Here is a 20,365-nt window from a genome sequence, read left to right on the forward strand (position 1 = left end):
AGAATTCATTATGGCCAGCTAGACAGGGAGGTACCAGTCACGAATCAATTTTCCCCTATAAGTGTTTTTGATAAAAGCCAAACAATGGAATCTTCCTAAAAGAATACAAAGAGCTAATAACTGAGGCCAACACTTGATTTAAGAATAGGATTCAGTTTGATCATGATCACAAATGATGCACTTACCTTATGTGCCCAGAACGAGAGGAGAGTGCCCATAAGCCCAGCCAATCTTGATGGCTCCTGGAAGGGCCAGGTCTTTCTGTCGTTGACTGCTCAATGGCAAACAGTGGTAACGTGCTTTGTGGGTAGAAAATAGCTATCTCCAATGGAGAGGAGAGTGGCAGTATCCAGCCTGGTCATCTTTCTTCTGAGACAGGTTTCGTCATTTCTTGCCCAGAGTGGTCTTTGCAAAAGCCCCAGGGGAACAGGCTGTTACTCCCGGGCTCAACCAGCTAGGTGATTCTTAAAATGTCTAAATCTAAAGCCTAAGGAACTACAAAGAACAGAATTGGCTAGTAGACAAGATCCTATTTGTTGCACGATTCATTCCCTTCATCAGAAGACTCACAAGTAAACTGGCACAGAAAGAATCCTTTTTGTGGATAGTCCTCTGGTCTAGGTTGCCAAAGTCAACCAGAAATGAAGCAGCCTGAGGGACCTTGAGAGCCTGGACAGCCAGTTGGCCAGTTGGATGGGGAGACATACAGGCAAGTGGGCAACAGGGAAGGTGGGCTGGCAGGCAAGGGCTCTGGCTTGGTACCCAAGGACCTGCTGGGAGTGAGAAGAAAAACAGTGACCAGAGGGAGCCAGGTATCTAGGAGGGAAGAAGACTGAACTCAATCATTTGCTCACAATCAGAACTGGAATCCAGTCTAGATATTTGCAGCTTTTGAAAAATCTTCAGTTGTGTCGAAGAGTGAAAGGAGTATTAGATGTCAAGCTTCTGTTTTTTATTTTGTCTTGAGAGTTAGAAGAGGTAGGACTTCAGTTTGCTGAGCCTGGACCATGGGGAAGCCTGCTCAGTAGACCTCTTCTCAATGACAATGACTACTCAAACTCCACATCATTCCTTCTTTTCCAAGCTCTAGCTATCCTCCCAAAAAAACATCAAGCTCCTCAAAATATTAGCAAGAAGCTGGTCTAGTTGGCCCATAAAGAGCCTCTCTTGACCATAAGCTCCTGAGAACCACACTTTTCCATGCCCAAATCAGATCCAGGTCTTCAGGGTGACGGTGGCCTTTGCACTTTTTTCTGTTGTTTGGGCCTTGGTTGCCTCATGGTAAAGCTGAGTACAGAGTACCTAAGGATTGTCTACAGCACCTCCTGGATCACCACTGCCAATAATCACATGACAGTTCCTCAAAGTTCAATGTCTCTAACTAAATTCATTATGTTCACTTTCATACTTACCCACCTCCACAATTGCTTCTATCTCAATGGCTGTTGATGTTCTTAGAACCTCAAGTCAAACCTGGGAAGCAGCCTAGATTTTACCACTGATACTAAGCTTGCTTACCTTGTATTAAGGCCAGTGCTATGTAGTTTATGCATATTTTGATTACCTAAACCCATTGATCTTACCTCCTTGATATGACATGAAGCTTGTCACTACATAGTTCAGCCTCGCACCATCTCTTGTCTAAACACTTGCCATGACTTCATTGGTTCATTTATTCAACCAAAATTTATTGAGGCTCTACCATGTGCTAGGCATTGGGCTGAGGATTCAGTAATAAGCAAAACATATCCCTCCTCCCATGGAGCTTACATTCTAGAAGAGACAAGGGTTAAGCCAGTTGTTCAATCCATTCTCACTACAGCCAGCTTGCTCTTTCTAAAATACAGATCTAACCTTTCAGGTACTACCATGAAACCTTCAGGATAAGGTCCAAACTTGTTAACTTGGCATTTAAGGCTTCACATGCCTTTCCCAATTTACCTTTTCAAACCCCAAATCCAGTCTCCTCCCTAAAACAGATGAGGATACACATACACACACTTAAGTCCCTCCTTTCTACTTCTAACAGCTTATCGGCCAGCCAGACTTCATTGAAACCATGCTCTCCTAACAGCTCATGTATAACCATACCTGCATGGCTTCAGAGTCCCTCTCTGAAAACTAGTCCCTAGGGGCTTTCCCCATCCCAAAGGCTGGTGTCTCATGAAACCAGATTGCCCATAATGAGGCTGAATATTGGAAGGAAGCCTTGACACTTCCTACTTACTCTGTCTGTAATGGCCTTCTCCCCTGTACCTGGAAAACTCCTATTTATCCTTCAGATCCCAGCTTGGATGGTTCTTTCTCATGGAGGCCTTCAAGGTGCCCCCCTCCTGCCTTCCCCTGCAGCTCCTATTGGATGAGGTAATCATCCTTGATATGTCCCTCATCATTCCACTGTCATTTTTTACTGTCTGTCTCCCCCAAAGGCTGAGGTCTCATCGGCTTTAGTCACCACTCTATTCCCGGTATCTGCCACAACACTGACACTGAATGAATGAATTGTTGAATGGATAAATAAGTGAATGAATGAACCTTTGAAAAAAAGAAAGAAATGAAAGAAGTCCTAACTGAATGGATTGATATATCATGTCCATGGTTTGAAAGACAATATTGTTAAGATATCAAATCTCCCCAAATTGATCTATCAATTCAAAGCAATCATAATAAGAATCCAAGAAAACCTTTTACTACATATAATAGATGTCAAAAAATGAATTCTAAAGTTCATATCGATAAAGGAACTAGAAGAGCCAAAAAATTTTAGGGAAAGAGAATAAAGTCATAAGACTATCATTATTTGATTTCAAGGGCCCATAGAACATAAACACACATACATTATAATCATATAGACTATATTTTGTGACCAAAATGAAATTAAAGTAGATATCAATAACAGAAAGATAATTGGGAACTCTATGAACACACAGAAGCTAACTAACACACTTCTAAATAATGCATGGCTCAAAGAGGAAGTCTCGGGAAAATAAAAAAATACATTGAACTGAATGAAAATACAAAATACCAAAATCTGTGGGACACAGCCGAAGCAGAGGCAAGAGGGAAATTTATAGCACTAAATGCTTAAAAAAGAAAAAGTCTCAAATAAATAATCTAAGCTCACACCTCAAGAACCCAGAAATAGAAGAGCAAAATAAACCCCAAGCAAGGAGAAGGAAGGAAGTAATAAAGATAAGAGTAGAAATTTTAAAAAAAGGGTAGAAATTGATGAACTTGAAAAGAGGAATAATTTTTTAATCAATAAAAGAAGGAATTGGTTCTTTAAAGATCAATACAACTGACAAACTTCTAGCAAGACTGACAAAAAAATATAGACACAAAACACAAATATCCAATTCAGGAATGAAACTGGGAATATCATAACAGACCCTGGAAACATCAAAATGATAATAAGGGCATACAACAGACAACTCTACATACATACGTTTGGTAATTTAGACCAAAATAGACCAGTTCTTTGAAAAACATAAAGAAACTACAACTCCTTAAATATGGAACATATCATTTCAATAATCCTATAACTATCAAATAAATCCATAATTTAAAATCTCCCAAGAAAGAAATATCCAGGACTAGATAGCTTTTCTGCTTCCCTAGAAAATCTTACCAAACATTTAAGGGAGAATTAACATAAATTCTACACAGTCTCTTCCAGTAGAAAAGGATAAACACTTTTTGATAGCTTTATGAAGCTGGTGTTACCATGATATCAACACCAGAGAAAAACATAAGGAAAGAAAACTATAGAGCAATATCCTTCATGAGAAAACACAAGAGTCCTTTACAAAATAAGAGCAGATTGGATCCAGCAAATATGTCAAAAGAATAATACAGTATAACTAAGTAGGAAGACAGTGAACCTATAAAGGAGACACAGAAGGAGAGAAAGAGATAGGAAAAACAAAGAAGAACACCATGTCTTATGAGCCAACGTTAAAACCCTCAGGTGAGGAAGTATTGGTCAAGTTCGTTATCTGTTGGAGAGAAGTCAAGCAAGATGAGAAAGGAAATATTGCTTAGTGACAAGAATGTCATTGATGACTTTGGTAAGAGTAGTATAGGAGAAGTGTTGGAGGCAGAAGCCAGAGAACAGTGGGAGGGGAGTGAGAGGCAAGGAACTTAAGACATTGAGTACAGACAACTCCTTCTAGAAGGATGGCTATGAGAGTAGGAGAGAGAGAGAGATTTCATTAGCTTGAGAGGCAGCTGAGATAGGATACGGGGAAGTATTTCTAGTGCAGGAAGATTTTTGGACATATTTAATTGCTGGGACGAATGAGCCCAGAAGAGGTCATTCCCATAGGTGACAGGGAGTAATTGATGAAGAGACAATCCCCAAGGAGAAGAAGATGGGATCCACTGCAGGAGGTGAGAGGCTGGCCTTCGCCTAGAAGAGGAACCTTATTCCCCTACCGTAAGAAAGAACAATGTGGGTTTGAGTCCTGGACTATCTATCTTGTGACTTCAGACAAGTCGTAGCCCATCTTTAAACTTCTGCTTCTCCACCTGTAAAGTGCTAATAAATATATCAACTTCTGTTTTTCTTTCCTCTCAAAATGCTACCTTCAGTACTGGATTAAGATCCTATCTCACATATGATGCCCACTTGAACTCTGTCCTCTGACATCAGTTGATGTGATGTGGTAGTTAAAGAGCCACCAACAGTATGGCCTTGGACAAGCTACTTAACCTCTCAAAGCTTTAGTTTCCACATTGGTAAAACGGGGATGATATTACCTCTTGCCTCACAAAGTCACTTGAGGATTCAAGAAAGTTTAACACATAAAGTGCTTAGCATAGCAGCTGACCTATTTTAAGTGCTTAATAAACTGCAGGTATAATCTACAAGGGAGAAAGTAACTGGAGAGCAAGGTTTGTGTTTTGCTTATCTCCGTATATCTCACAAACCTGTCACAGACTTGGCACTCAGAAGATATTGCTAAACTGAACTGTATTTCATAGAGTTGAAAGACATCCAAACTGGTAGGGATTGTCCAAGGTCACATAGCTAGCAGGTCAGAGGCACAACTGGGGTTAGATGCCAGGTCCACCGTCTCCCAGTCCAGGGAGGGCTCTTTCTAGTACATTATACAGTGGAGGGTGACATGAACACACATTTCTAAGAACACAACTGCTGTGTAGGGCAATAAAACTATTTATAAGTAAATGCCCACTCAGTAGATAGATAGAACAGAAAAAGATCTTTAGTTGCTTTTGCTTGCAGAACTTCACAGCCAGGTCACTCCCACCTGCTATTATGATCTAATAGCTTTGAAGCTTCCCCTCTTGGTTCTGATTCATCACACAATTCTCTATGGCTTCAGGCTAATTTAATTGTTAGAATTAGCCCGTTGAAGAGTTGAGACTCACAATGATCAAGTTAAATTCACATGGCATGATCAGAGTTTAATTTGATATTGTGGCAAAATCCTTGTTAATTATAATGTTGGTATCATTACAAAATGATGATTCACTTTTCATATGTCTCTGAGGAAATTAAGGCAAGGCATATTGGGACCTGGTGCCAGTTAAAGTCCTGAAAAGGTTAAAAACCCAAGGAAGCACAGCACACAACTATGCTCAACTAACTGTTGACAACTGTGCAAAATAAATCCAGTGGAGGAAAGATGGCCTTTACAACAAACGGCATTGGAGCAACTGGACATTTCTAAGTGAAAAAAAAAACATAGACCAAAGCCTCACACCTCATACAAAAATTAACTCAAAATGGATCATGTATTTGAATATAAAACATAAAACGATAAAGGTTTTAGAAAAATAGGACAAAATCTTCGTGATTCAGGACTAGGCAAAGAATTTTAGACTTGACGCCAGAAAGATGATCTCTAAAAGGAAAAATCAGTAAATTGGACCCGGCAAAAATGTAAAAACTTTGCTCTTCAAAAGCCCATGTGGAGAATGAAAAGACTAGCTGAAGACTGGAAGAAAATATTTGCAAAGTCCATATCTGACAAAGGACTTGTATGTAGCATATATGACGTGCTCTCAAATTCCAACAATAAGAAATAACAGGCCAATTAGAAAATGGGCAAGAGATGTGAAGATATATTTCACCAAAGAGGGTATACAGATTGCAAAAAGCACATGCTCAACATCATTAGCCATCGAGGAATGCAAATTTATAACCACAACGAGATATCACTACACACATATCCAAATGGCTAGAAATAACAGTGATACCATCCAATACTAGGGAAGATGTAGAGAAACTGGGCCACCCAGACTTTGCTGGCAGGAATGTAAAATAGTACAGTCACTGTGGAAAACTGGTAGTGTCTTATAAAACTAAACATGCAACGTCCATACACCCCAGCAACCGTACTCTTGGACATTTATTCCAGAGACTTTAAAATTTGTGTTCATACAAAACCCCATACATGAATGTTTATAAAAGCTTATTTCTAACAGTCCCAAACTGGAAACAACTAAGATATCCTTCAGTGAGTGAACAGATAAACTGAGGTTAGCAGTCATAATGTGGGATTCTACTGACTAATAACCAGGAATGAACTAATGATACACAGAACAACCTGCATACAGTACAATTCCACTTACATAACATTCTTGAAATGACAATATTACAGAGATGAAGAGGAGATTAGTGGTTGCCAGAGGTTGGAGATGGGACCAGAATGTGGATACTGGGAGGAGGTTGGGTACGGTGATGGAAGAACCGTTCAGTGTCTTGGGGGTGGTGGTGAATACATAAGCCCGCTAGGGGACAACATCGTATAGAGTTTCACACCACACACAGACACACCATGTGCACAGGTACAAGCAATACTGGAAAAATCTGAAAAAGTGGCTTGTATCCATATTAATATCCTGGTTGTGAAATTATATTATAATTCCACAAAGCATTACTATCAAGGAAACCAGACAGTTTCTGGACAGATCCCCAATAGGATATATATCTACTATTTCTCAAAATTCCATGGGAATCTACAATGCCTGCATTAAAGCAATAAAGTCTAAGGAGGTGTCAAAAGTTCATAAATGGAGGCAAAACCAACAAATCACTGAAGTGGTACTTAGGAAAAGTTTATTGCGCACACACGAAAAAGACAGTTTGCAAACCAGCAGTACTTTTGAGTGCCAAACATGGGATGAGGTTCCAGGGTATATTATTATAAAGCAGCTTATAGTGAGAACACCATGAAATCACTGGAGAGCTGGTAAGGCTAGAAAGGGTGAAAGAGATTTAGAAGACCGAGTTCTTAGGTTACTGAGAAGGGGCTAAAGGGAAAGTCGTGGAGGACGGGAAGTGAAGGAGGAGTTGCAGAGTTTGGCCAACCAGTGGGTGACCAGTCCTCAAGATGCCAGGTAGTGAAGTGAGATAAGATGATGGTGATTTTTGCTTTTTTACTTGCCTGTACAGGATGAGTTTGAGGAGTCTGCAGGACAACTGAGTGGAGGTGTCCAAGAGGCATGTGGCTCTAAGGTCTGGTACTCAGAGGAGAGCTGTCTGGCCTGGAGAAATGTATTTGGCAATGGCTGTGGACAAGATGGCCTAGGATAGAGTGTAAAGAGAGAAGAGGACTGACCCGTTGAGGACAGAACAACTTAGGAAAGACACAATTGGGGAATTTCTTAATCAATGTTCACCTTGCTGCTTTCCTGTAACAGTTCTTTGAAATAATAATAATAATAATAATAATAATAATAATAATAATAATAACAACAACAAAAAGCTTTATGAAAAGATGCCAGGATCTCAGTAGAAAATCAACACATCTGATTTAATTTCCAATACAACATCTTTGCTACCACAGCTGCTATACGTTTTGCACAGATTCAGGCCGTGGAACATACTGCCAAGAAATTAAACCAAAAAGGATTTGTTGAGGAAGATAGTGTTCCCTAAACTACTTTGAACAGCTCTTCATCTCATTTTTCAGCATCAATCTTTTGAGACAAAACCTATTTTGCTCAAGTCTTTAGACACTGGATTAGAAAAGGCTCCTTAACTGATGGGGTTGGAGACAATAATCAGGCAGCAATTTCCTCGGTCCTACTGGAAAAATCGTGATGAGCTGAGTAGAGGTACTTCGACCAACTATATACACAGCATAATTTTATGTCTAAGCTGCTGATGACAGTATGTATCTCCCATAACAGGCCCTCTAACTATATGAAATAATGAACTGAGAAGAGGTGAGAGGCTGTTGATGGACTTAAGAAAACCTTAGCCATGGCCAAGTGATACTGATTAGAGAGCGTTGAGAGGCTGCATGACTAAGCCTAGCACCTCAGCACTGAACTTCACTTCCCTCTCTAAGTGACAAGAACACATTAAGAGGAGCTGTGTAAATCAGAAGTTTCCCTCTTCCAGGTACGCTATGGTGATGAGTCATTGAGGCGAGGACACTTCATGCAGTTCCTGTTCCAGGAAATGCTTAAAGACTTCTAAAGAAACCCTTCATCACCAGCCTTCTCTCTCCTTTCACTTCAAGAACCTTCCTGTTATGAAGAGACACAAGTGATCGCTAAGACAGTGGCTAACTCTCCCAGGAGCCTCTGATGCCTGCTCTGGGAGTTGAGGTGAAAGGAATTCTCGGGGGACCTCAGTAACTAGGAACAGCCATATGTCACATTGTCAGCTCCCAGTGAAGGAAATCTGGGGAAAATCTGCTTCGCCTGCTGCATTAATTTTCTAGAGCTATTGTAAAAATTAAAAAGTACCAACAAAGTAGATGGTCTCAATAGCAGATTTATGTGTGGGTCTCACTCTGGAGGCCAAAAATCCAAGATCTAGGTGTCAGCAGGGTCAGTTCCTTCCGAGGGCTGTGAGGGAAGGATGTGTTCCAGGCTTCTCTCCGTGGCTTGCAGACGGCCATCCTCCCCGTGTCTTCATGTGGTGTTCTCCCTGTGTGCATGTCTGTGTCTGTGTCCAATTTGGCCCTTTTATTAGATTAGGGCCCACACTAAAGACTTCATTTTAACTGGATTACATCTATAAAGAGAGTACCTCAAAAAAAAAAAGTCACATTCTGAGGTACTGAGGGTTTGGATTTCAATATATCTTTTTGGAGGGTGTGGAATGGAAGCAGACACAACTCAACCCGTAACATCTGTCCAACATGGAATCTGGTCCCTGGGGAAAGCACTGTTCCTACATCATGGGAGCTATTGCTGGTAAGAGACTTGGGAGGCTTGGACCTCCAAGGAGGCTTGGACCAGTGACAGGGCTACAGGGGCCCCAAGACACCATGCAGTCCAAGAAGTGACTGGTCCAAATTCGCAAGTCAGTGGCTCGGTTGAGATCACAGCCCAGTTCTTAGGAAGTGCCAGAAGCCTCAGGTAGAAGCCATGGGGAAGATAGCCTAAGGAGTATCCTTTTCCAAGGATTAATCCACAGAGCAGGAGCTCCCCAACCCAGGGCTCGTTCTCATAGCGAGTGAGTGGCACTCCTGGCCACATTTCTCAATGGTTGTCTGCCCTCACCATGTCCTCTTCCCCGCCCTCATCCATTCCTGGTGTCCATGAGGCCTGCCAGTGAGTTCAGCTGACACAAGTTCTCTTACCTATCCAAGCACTTTTAAATCCATTTCAAAACTAAAATGGAGAAGACAGGAGAAAATAAAGTGACTCAGCTCGTTGAAAAATGTGATTGAAAATTATAGCAACTTGGATACACTGAGCTTCCTCTTTTAATGATAAAACAAAGATCTAATTTATTGCTCAAATTTCATGGAGTTTTCTCTTACTGAGGTCTGCACATCAGACCTTTTGTCTTTTCTTTAAAAATTGTGGTGAAATACACATAAGTTACCATCGTAACCATTTTTAGTGTGACATTCAGTGACAAGATGTACATTCGCATTGTTGTGCAGTCATCACCCCCAAACCGAAACTCTGTCCCTATTAGACGACAATTCCTCCCCTCCCTCCTCCTGAGCCCCTGGCAACCACCATTCTATTTCTGTCTCTGTGAATCTGACTGCTCCAGGCAACTCATCTAAGTGGAATCACACAGTCTTTGCCCTTTTGTAACTGGCTTATTTCACTGAGCATAAAGTCCTCAAGGTTCATCCATGATGTACCAGGTGTCAAAATGTCCATGTTTTACTTCTTTTATATAAGATCTGGCTTAAAACACAAGCCTGTTAGTTGAGGGAGGCCTCAACTAAAGTGTAACTGTAACTAGGAAGTCATTATGCTTGGAAGTGAATCTTGGGCTCACTGAGCAAGGACTGGAGACAAGGATGAAGAGAAGTAGTAAGTCAAACGCTCCCTTGTCATCACACTTGTATCTGCGCAGGGCAGTAACCCAAACACACAGGGCAGTGGTTTTGGCCAGCAGCCTCATCTATTCAATCTCACTCAACACATATATATTGAGTGCTGATACACAAAGCACCACAGCCTATGCATAAAGAACTCTGGTGGCTTAGAGCAGGCCAGTGCAATGAGCTAACCTACAGAAGGCAGGAAAGCAAGGGGAGTGCACCAAAGATACCACCAAATTGGCCTTTATTCATTGTGTACATATGGCCTCCTCTCCTCACTCCCTGGCACTGCACCTCAGGAAGCTGCCACCAGCAATCTTTTGCTGCTCCAACGCCAAGTGTAGGTGATGGACTGACTGAGATCCCATTCACTCACCCTCTTGCCTCATTCCAAAAATGTTTGTTTTTTTTTTTCAAAAATGGTTTAAGAAGGCTGGTGCAGGTTATTGAACCTTTAAGTTCTCTATACCACAGCTTCCCACCCAGTACACTACATATTAGTCACAAGTTTGCATGGGTGGTGATCCACTCAGCCATTCCATTGGCTGGCAGAGCCTGAGGCAGGGCCTCAAGCGGTGGGCAGGACATTTCGAGCTGTGAACAGTCTTCTTCATCCAACTCCAATGTACCATACAATATTATCATTTTCTAAGGAGGTCTTTCTACAAGAAATAATTGGGAAGCTCAACTATGAGTTGTCTTTGCTTCCTCTGTGTCAACCTTATCTATTCCTACCTCCTCTGTGCAATCTCGTTTGTGATTTCCAGCCCAGTACTCAAGACACATTGACTTTCCCCTCCTCAGGGTTCAGATGAAAAGAGAGCCGTTACTCACCTTATTCTGAAAATCAGTACTATACCATGCACAGGAGCTAAACGAGCCCATATCCTCTTCGTCTCAAACTTGACTGCAGACCTAGTTATGCTTTCTGGTTCATCTCCTCCTACCAAACCAAGCATGACTTCCACTCTCGCACCTGTACGTTGTCTAACAGTGCTAGAGCACATAGGAGGCAATTCTGGAATGCTTCTCGAGTTTGTCTGTATAGTTGACCCTTGAATATGGGAATTGTGGGCTTCAATCCCCCATGCAGTTGAAAATCTGAGCATAACTTCTTACTCCCCCAAAACTTTACTATTAATGGCTACTGTTGACTGGCAGTCTTACCAATAACATAAAGAGTCAATTAACACATATTTTATAGGTTACGTGTATTCCATACTCTATTCTTACAATAGTAGGTAAGCTAGCGAGAAGAAAGTGCTATTAAGAAAGTCGTAAGGAAGAGAAAATACATTTACAGCACTGTCCTGTATTTATAAAAAAAAATTGCACACATACATGGACCCGCACAGTTCAAATCCATGTTGTGCACCTATATGTCTGACTCTTGTCTCAGGTGTGCACTATACTGCTTGGCAGCATGACACCATCCAGATTCAACAGCAGCCCAGGCTTCTCACTGACATGCGTGGATTGATGTGACTTGGTTCAGTCAGGTGTGTAATTTTCTCCCAAAATGCAAGCTGAGGTTCAAGAACTAACAACTGAGAATTCTATTTAAAAACTTGAAAGGTAATACAACATAATTAGATGTGTGCATGCAATTTTAGCCCATTTAGTTTTGTGGATCTATAATCACTTTCAAGTTACTATTATGACTTGATTTGCTGACTCATTTTTGCATAAAGTTTTAAATGGTTTCCATTTCGCTCAAATTCTGTTGATCCATTAGGAGCTTTTAAACTTCACATGACAGCAGAGCACACAGAGCCCTATGTTCTACAGGCACTAGAAATAATGTATTGATATCAAAATACTACCTTGGCAGAAATCAACTGACAAGCCTTGAATCAAAACCTCTCATGGAGTATATTGTAGGTGATTAGAGCACTTAGCCTCTAAAATAAATACTTCAACTCCATGTGAAATCATAAAAAAGTGAACCCATCTTCAAGATCATTGATATTCAGGAAATCTTTCACAGAGTACTTTACTGAGTCCCCAAAACACAATTGCTGGGAGCCTTCATCACAACAGCCAACCAACACTGCTCAAAAGAAGGGGGGGGAATGGAGCTGTGGGGCTTGGGTGATGTACATAAGGTAATTTCTCTTAGTTACTCCCCAGTCTACAAAATGAGGGTGCAGTGGAGCAGTTGATCCCAGATTCTATCAGAGTCTAAAATTGCCACTGTTTTTTTTTAATTAGGTTCAAGAATATTGTAATCAAGACAAGTGGCCCTTTAATTTTTGTGTTCATAGTCTATATTTGATCATTACGGTTTTCTATGGCACATCCTAAGGGATGAAAAGACTCAAAACAATACCAAACAAGCAAGCAAAAATTACAACACACCCAAGCTCACTATAACAATGCCTGTCTCCATACCCACAACCTGTCTTTTCTTTCATTTATGTCTGGTCTACTCTATGGGCCTTACTTCCTTTTGAAGCGAATTGTATCCCCTCTCCCAACCTTGTTCATTAAGCGCAAGGGGGAGAGACAAGGAGATGGGGATAGGAGGAAGATTATGCAGGACTTTGGATTTTACTCTATGCAAGAGTTGGAGTGGAAGAGTGCCATGATCTAAGTTTTACTTTTAAACTTCAATTGAGGAACTTTGTGGAGAATATATTGAATGGGACAAGGGCAGAAGCAGGGTAAAGCAGGCAGGAGGCTACTGTAGTGATTCTAGCAAGAGATGATGATGGTGATGATGGTAATAATGATGATGATGATGGGTAGGACTGTGGTAGAAGCCATGATGATGGTGAGAAGTGGCTATATTTAGAAGGAATATGGACAGATTTTATCGATGAATTAGATTTATGGTAGGAGAAAGCAGTATCAAGGTATACTCTGAGGTTTTGGCCTGAGCAACTGCCATTTACTGAGATTCAGAAGTCTGCAGAAGAGCAGGTTAGGGGAGGAGATGGGAAGTTTGGGTTGAGCTGTCTACTGCACACCCCAGAGGCTATGCAAAGCTCACAGTTGGGTGTACAAGTCTGGGGTTCAAGGGACAGGCCCAGGCTGGAAATGTAAATCTGGCAGGAGCACATACACGGTTTTTAAGGCCATGATTTTGAATTAGACCAGGAAGGCAATGAGTGGAGAGGAGGGAAGTGAGGGTGCTGAGGAAGAAGCCTTATGACCCTCTACCCTTAAGAGTAGACGAGGAGAAACTGCCAAAGGGGAGGAAGAAGCAGCAGCCAGTGTCGTGAGGAGAGCCAGAAGATTCTGGCATCTCAGAAGCCGAGGAAGAAAATACAACCTGCTTATTTCAAAGATTTGTCTGATAGGCACCACTGGAACAGAGCATGCAACTGAATTATAGGAAACAAAATCTTTCACAATGAACACAAATGTGGTGGCACTATGATCCACATGTTCTAAGCAAAGCAACTGTCCTGCCCAACTACAACACTGCCTGCCATGATCCAAACCAGTGCTACTCTTGCCCCCCGCTCTTTCTCACCACTGGGTGCTCATGGAAGTGCTAGAGCTGAGCCCAAGTTGAGCAGGCACTTTAGTTATCAGCCTTAACTGGGCCCAAACTTCAGCTCTGCTACGGACCAGCTGTGTGACCTTGGACATGCTGCTTGACTTCTCTGACCCTTAGTCTCTTCATTTTTAAAGCTATGTACCTCCCAAGGTGTTGGGAGAATAAAAAATGACCATCTATGCACATATCGTTTGGCACAGAGCTGAAACTCAGAGTGTCTAATCTTATTAGCTAACCTTGCAAAAAGTAAGATTTAGTGTATTATCTGAGAAATCCATAATGCCGTCTGTTACCGAAGCTCAGAGAAAAAAAAATCAGTCCTTGAATTCTAAGATACATAGAATCTCCCTCTTCCACTGCCCGACCACTGCTGCTTCTCACACCTCCCCACTTCCCAGCCCGGCTTCATGCTGTCCATGGTGGTCTCTTTCCCTCTAGCAGTGACTTCAGCTGGACACAGAGGAATGGCTGCTTTTCAGCCCTGATCCTAGTGGTTCTTGAATCATCCTCTGACACTTATGTGAACTCCAGTTCTCATCCCTTCTGGTCTTCTTCCTAGACTCCTCCTCCTCTACCTGCTCTGTGAAGCCTGGGCTGGGAGGCTCTGTCCTGGATCCTTCTCTCTCAGAAGCTATGCAGTCACCATGCTCATGAACACCCAAGCTTTACCTCTCCACCACGACATATGCTCTTCTCTCCAAAGTCTACTATACTCTAGGCTTGCCCTGTCTCCAGAGCTCCAGACCCACCAACTACCAACTGGGCATCTTCCCACTCCCTCAATGTCCTGGCAAGCACCTCCAGTTTAGTGAAGGTCTGAAGCAGGCTTCGCTCCCCCACCCCTGCAAAACACCCGCTACTCCCCTACTCATCATCACTTTAGCTGCCTACACCGGAAACCCGAAGTCCTCCCTTCCCTCACTCTCACAGTACAGTCACACTGGAAACAAACCTTGCTAGCACCACCTTCGAAAAATACATATTGCAATATCCTGGCCTCTCTGTCCCCTTCAGGATAGTGGTCCAGCTGCTCGGTATATCATAGAGTTGTGTCTGAGTCATAGGACTACTGGTGATTTTAATGTTTCTTTTTCGATCATTGCTACTTTCTAAGATTTCCTCCACAAACTATCTCCTAACTATCTCCCTAAATCCCTGCTGTTTAAAGTGTGGCCCCCATATCAGCAGCATAAGCATCACCTGGGAACTTCCGGCCTGAGCCCAGGCCTATTGAATTGGCCTTTTTAAGCAGATTTCCATGGGACTGTCATGAACACTTAGTTTGGAAGCACTGGTCTAGTTTCCTGACATCCCTGTCTCCCTCATTACTCCCATCTACCTCCTGTAACTTCCCCACATGTCCTATGATGCTACTCCTCTGCCTGCCACCTCATGGCCTCTCCCCACCATCCAATTTTGCCTGGTGCCTTTGTACCTCACTCCAGGAGAATAAACACAGAGGGGAAATATTTGGTTTATGACAGGCAAAAAAATGATATTATTAATATATAAAGATCTTAAAATCAATAGGAAAAACCCCAACAACCTAAAACTAATATTCAAAGAAGAGAAATTAGGGGATCCCTGGGTGGCTCAGCGGTTTAGCGCCTGCCTTTAGACCAGGGTGCGATCCTGGAGTCCCGGGATCGAGTCCCACGTCAGGCTCCCTGCATGGAGCCTGCTTCTCCCTCTGCCTGTGTCTCTGCCTCTCTCTCTCTCTCTCTCTCTCTCTCTCTCTCTCTCATGAATAAATAAATAAATAAATCTTTAAAAAAAAAAAAACAAAGAAGAGAAATTAGAGAAGGAAAATAAAATGGTCAATAGGATTTTGAAAAATCAAACCCATAAACCTCAGTAAAAAGTCAAAGAAATCTTTAAAAAAAAAGCAAAAGTGACATAGACTGCATTAGCTATCTATTGCCGCATAAAAAATTATTCCCAAACTGAACAGTTTACAGAAACAATAAATATTGATTAACTCAACAGTTTTTCTGGGTGAGGAATTTGGGAGTGGCTCACCTGGGTGATTCTGGCTCAGGGTCTCTTTGCCAAGATGTCTGCAGGGACTACAGTCATCTTAAGGCTTATGAGAATGGAAGACCCGCTTCCAAGGTGATTCATTCACATGCTGGCATGTTGGTGCTGGCTGTTGGCAGGAGGCCTGAGTTCTACACCATATGGACCTCAATAATGCTGCTTGAGTGGCCTCATGACACTTGTTGGCTTCCCCCAGAACAAGTAACCCAAGAGAGCAAGGTAGAGTGGCAATGGTGTTTATGAGCTAGTCTCAGAAGTACATACCTTATATATACAGTGGAATATCATGCAGCCTTTGAGAGGAAGGAAATCCTGCCATCTGTAACAGCGTGGGTGAACCTGGAGGACATCATATCAAGTGAAATAATACAGACACAGAAAGACACATACTGCGTGATATCACCTATATGTAGAATCTAAAATAGTTCAATTTATAGAAGCAGACAGTAGAATGGGGGTGGCCAGGGGCTGGGGATTGGAGGAAATGGGGAGGTGATAGTGAAAGGATACAAAGTTCCAGTTACACAAGATGTACAGTTCTGGAGGCCTAAAACACAGCAGTGTGACTAGAGCTTACAACACTTCATTGTATATTTGGAATTTGTGAAGAGGGTAGATCTTTTTTTTTTAATTTTTTAATTGGTGTTCAATTTGCCAACATATAGCATAACACCCAGTGCTCATCCCACTAAGTCCCCCCTCAGTGCCCATCACCCAGTCACCCCAACCCCCCGCCCACCTCCCCTTCCACTACCCCTTGTTCATTTCCCAGAGTTAGGTGTCTCTCATGTTTTGTCACAAGAGGGTAGATTTTAAGTGACTCACCACACACACTTATACACACACACCCATGTCCATGCACACACTATGCAAGGTGATGGAAGTGTTAATTAGCTTGATTTTGGATATCAATGATACACACAACATATACATGTATAAAAGTATCCCATTGTACACCTTGAATATATGCAGTTTTTGTTAATTCTGCCTCAACACAGGTACAAAAAAGGAAGAAAAATATCTCAAAATTTGATTTAACTTTTTAAAAAGAAGTACACACCTGCCACTTCTGCAATATCTCATTGGTCTTACAGGACAGCCCTATTTATTATGAGAGGGAACTACACAAAGGTGTGAATGAATATCAAGCAGCAAGGAACATTGGGGCTGTCTTGGAGGCTGCTTGGTATTTAGCCTCAAAAGTGCATAACCTCTGACCCAGCAATTTTCATTCTAGGGATCTGTCCTAAGGAGTTAAATATGGATGTGTAAAAAGATTTAAGTGTATTATTAACTAATCATAGTTAATAATAGTGAAAATTTTGCAAAGACTTAAATCCCCGTAATAAAGAATTAAGTATGTTAGGGTACCCCATGCAATGCAATATTATGGAGAAGAGTATTTAGTGACATGAAAAAATATTTATTGTGTATTGCTAGGCTTTTTTTTTATATAGGAAGTAACAAAGTAGCCACTCACTGTTTGAGGAGATTTTTAAAGCATTTGTGTATGGACAGAGAGGAGAGAAGAGACTGAAAGGATACACTTCACATGTAAGCCATGCTTATTCCTGGTGGTGGCATTACAATGATTTTTATTGTTGTTTTTTGGGAGTAGTGATTGTTTCCTACAGCAAATACCCATAATGTGATAATAGGGAAAAAATGATATGTTTTCATTTTTACAAAAGACTTAGCCCGAGCATCACCTCCTCCCAGAAGCTTCCCCTACTCTCTGTGCTGTTTTCACCCTCCAGCCTGAGTTAGTTTCTTCCTTTGCATGCACTCAAAGCATCCTGTCCAAATGCCCCTTGGTGCCCTTTCTAAATAGTATTTTCCACATACAGGCCCTGCCGAACCACACGCACTCGGTGTGTTTTGCTGAATGAAAGCGAACATACTTCACACCTACAGCCAAGTGAGCTGGTGTGTCCGGGCTGGGCTCCATTAGGAACTCTACAAGGTGTCCTGGGAGGAGTAAGGGCGCTGCGGATGGTGTGGGGTGAGCCCCCTGTGCTCCCGGCCCAGACTCTGGCACTTTCCTCTGGAATGGAGGTAAGGCCATTGCGCAGTTCCTATTTAGCAAGAGGACTGAACTGGAGGAACATTACTAGTCCTTCTACTCCATTTCAAGACAGTAGACTGAGCCACAAATTTACCCTGAGCGTCAGTTTGACAGCCGTCAGTTCTGTCCCAGGTTTCATCAATTAGATGACGGCAAGCCACGCACATCATGAGTTGAGGCAGAGATCAAGCGAATTTGATTAATGATGTCTCAGAGATGTGCTACAAATAGCACATGATCCAGTATGCAAGTCAACTCCTTTATCGCCACTCGTGCAAACAGATCAGATGAGGCTCTGAAATATGGTGCCCAACTCTGCCAAAGCTTCTACACTGCACACACTTCTGAGCAATTTAATCGAGATGACAAGCACTTGGGACAAGAACATATGGCAAAGTTGAGTTATAAATGCTCTTTTCTTCCTGAAAAAAAAAAAGATGGGACATTTTAATCGGGTCTTGAATTATGTTTATATTACCAAAAGGAAAAGTATATTATTAATGAGCAAGGATGTTTCAAGCTTCTAGGCTTCCTTTCTAGAATGTCACCAGATTAATCAAGGACAAAAGGGCCACAGATTTTTCATGCCTAAAACTCAGTTCTTTTTTTTTTTTTTAAAGATTGTATTTATTTATTCATGAAAGGCACAGAGAGAGAGAGAGAGAGAGAGAGAGGCAGAGACACAGGGAGAGGGAGAAGCGGGCTCCATGCAGGGAGCCCGATGCAGGACTCGATGTGGGACTCGACCCCGGGTCTCCAGGATCACGCCCTGGGCCGAAGGCGGCGCTAAACCGCTGAGCCACCTGGCTGCCCTAAAACTCAGTTCTGACTAGATCCACATTTAACATCACGGCAAGGAAATTTTTTAACAACTAAAATGTGGAGGGGGCCGATGATAGCAATACACTTTAGTAGCCAGGCAAATTTTCTTCAAGCCAAGGGGCCAAGAGAAAAGATAAGTGTAAGAGATCTCCACAGCTTGGTGCAGGGTCCGCATGTGGGGTACGTAGGCCTGGCATGGAGGACTCAGCGGTCCTATGGCTCTGGTTTGCCTGGGTGACTTGAGGCCTGCCTCAGGTTCAGCTCTGAGACCTTGAGTCCTTTATCATTAGAGGATTGGAGGATGGACTTGTCTTTTTTCCAAATTCCTCAAAAAAAGGTGCTTGGGGCCACATATGAGTATAGAGGATGTGAGAAAACATCCCTCAGCCCCCCAATACATGCGCCTGTGCGCACACACACACACACACACACAGAGGCATACACTTCAAGCAGGACAGCTCAGCTCACAGCACTATCACGTGATGACTTTCCACGTTACATTTTAGTAGGAAAAGGTGTTCTATTTTATTTTTTTTTTCTATTTTTTTTTTTTAAGAAAAGGAATGCTAAGAAACTTCTGGACTCCTTGAATTCTAACTCTATGATCTCTTCTGCAGCTTTGTTGGTTCCATACTCAGATAAGAAGTCAGTGAAAATATGGATAGCTACTAAAAATTTGGGTGGCAACTCTGTTTGGTTTTTAAAGTTTTGATTTGTGGTCTTTGTGTTTCTTTTTCACAATTGCCAGTTGCCTCTGAGGCTCCCTTGTACAGAACCGAGACAAACTGCTCAGGTAAATGACAGCCTGACACTTTCATATTTCTGATTCAGTTGATATTAGTCACATTTTTCCCCATTGGGAAGCTCCATATTTCCATGACAAGCGCTTCATATTAATTTTAAAAGTGGATTCAGTGATGTCATAATTTCTCATTTTGTTCAGTCCTGAAGCAAATAGTCATTCCCTGTAGAGAAGGGGGATGCATTCCACCAGATAATTACTGTTGTTTGTTATAGAGACAGAAAGAGCGATAATATCTTCTTTTTTAGCATATTCCCCTAATTCATAATAAGGGAGATTAATAAAAGATTAAGGAATAATGAGGAAATAGTTATTTTATAATGAATCATTGTTTTATTTACCCGTTGTAGGTACCTTGCTAAGAAAGAATGTTTGGCTTTGAAAGATAAAAAGGTCCTTCTGGAACTTTTGTAGTTAATCCCTAATATTTGGTAGCAGTTATACATCCTGACCTGGCCTGTGGTGGCAGTGAGGTGCACTGCTTGAGTTCGCCAGGTGAAGACCAGTGCCAGCCCCACTGGACTCAGTAGCTGCGGAGAAGAAAACATATGTAAGGCCAACAGGGAGGTGTTAGCCAGAAGACACAGATGGGGGAAGGAAAGCTCTGAACACTCTCTTGGGAAGAAATGTTTTCCGTAGATAGAGAAAATGTTGGGTTTCTTTTAGAGTCTGCTTGAGCAGTGACCAATGGAAATTATGAGAGAAAGGTTTCTGCTCATCATCTGACTGTGGGGCCTGGTAAAGTGTTCTGACTTGGATTTGTCTGTCTCCAGGCCTGCGGTTAATAAATGTTAGCAAACAGCTCAGGAGGTCATTGTGTTGTGGCTGGAAAAGGGATAAAATGGGTGTAGACTGGAAGGTGG

General features: G+C 42.0%; 1 long non-coding RNA gene across 1 annotated transcript; it reads right to left on the bottom strand.

Annotated features, from left to right (window-relative positions):
* Positions 1-635: 635 nt before the first annotated feature.
* LOC140628074 (uncharacterized) lies at positions 636-18,112 on the bottom strand. Its single transcript, XR_012026491.1, has 3 exons — positions 17,973-18,112; positions 16,078-16,152; positions 636-773 (listed from the first exon to the last, which is right to left on the bottom strand). It is a non-coding gene; the product is annotated as an uncharacterized lncRNA (long non-coding RNA).
* Positions 18,113-20,365: the final 2,253 nt, after the last annotated feature.

Source organism: Canis lupus, chromosome X, assembly GCF_048164855.1.
Source record: "Canis lupus baileyi chromosome X, mCanLup2.hap1, whole genome shotgun sequence".
Lineage (NCBI taxonomy): Eukaryota > Metazoa > Chordata > Mammalia > Carnivora > Canidae > Canis > Canis lupus.